The sequence below is a fragment of the Palaemon carinicauda genome, chromosome 12 (genome assembly GCF_036898095.1).
Source record: "Palaemon carinicauda isolate YSFRI2023 chromosome 12, ASM3689809v2, whole genome shotgun sequence".
NCBI lineage: Eukaryota > Metazoa > Arthropoda > Malacostraca > Decapoda > Palaemonidae > Palaemon > Palaemon carinicauda.
The window spans coordinates 140,556,492-140,557,849 of NC_090736.1; positions in this window are offsets into that span (position 1 = coordinate 140,556,492).

Below are 1,358 nucleotides of genomic sequence, written 5' to 3' on the forward strand. Positions count from 1 at the left end.
TGGTTGAGGGCTATGAAGTGCGAAGTAAGAGATGATGAATGGAGAAGGATTGAATTAAAAGCTCAAGATTGAGACGACTGGCGAAATCTAGCCGAGGCCCTTTGCGTCAATAGGCGTAGGGGATGATGATGATGATGAGGATATATATGTATATATATAATATATATATATATATATATGTGTGTGTGTGTGTATATGTATATTTATATGTATAAATATATATATATATATATATATATATATATGCATATATATGTTTATTTATATATATATATATATATATGTGTGTGTGTATATGTATATTTATATGTATAAATATATATATATATATATATATATATATATATATATATATATATATATATATATATATATATATGCATATATATGTTTATTTATATATATATATATATATATATATATATATATATATATATATACAGTATACTTATATGTATATAAATACATATATATGTATATATATATATATATATATATATATATTTATATATATATATATAAATTTATATATATACTATATATATATAGATAGATAGATAGATAGATAGATATTGTAGATATTAGAGATTGTAAAAAGGTTAGGAGGATTTAATGGAACAGAAAACGACCGAAGAAGTCCCAAGACAACTGAATGACGGCCAGAAAGATTTCGAGTGAATTTCGTAAAAGTTTCCCAATAGAGGTATTGTGGATGTCAAGAAAAGAACAAGGTGAAACACATCAATGATTCAGCAAAAAATCCTGTTTTCGTGTGTTTGCTTACCTTTTTTTTTTCTCTCAAGGCAAACAATGGTGACTGGTCGCAAATAAAAAAACTTGTCATTACAAAAATATTATTCGGTTGATATTAAATTTTTTCTTTTAATTTTAATTGATTTTTTCTAGTTTAAAGTGACTTCTTGGGATAAATGATTTATTCATGATAGAGATTTACTCATTAATAAGCGCAACATTTGAAATAAAAAACTCCCGTCGTTTTTTAAAAAATATTATTCGGTTGATACTTGATTTTTCCTTTGATTTTTTCATGGATTTTTGTCTAGATAAATGTGATATCTTGGAATAAATAATTTATTCAAGTTAGAGATTTATTCATTAATAGGCGCATCATTTCAAATAAAAAAAACTTCTGTCATTATTACAAAAATATTATTCGGGTGATACCTAATTTTTCCTTTGATATTTCATTGATTTTTTTTCTAGATATCACCGACTTATTGGAATAATTTATTTATTTATGATAGAGATTTATTTATTAATAGACGCAACATTTCAAATAAAACACTCGTGTCGTTATTACGAAAATGTTATTTGGTTGATATTTTATTTTTCCTTTG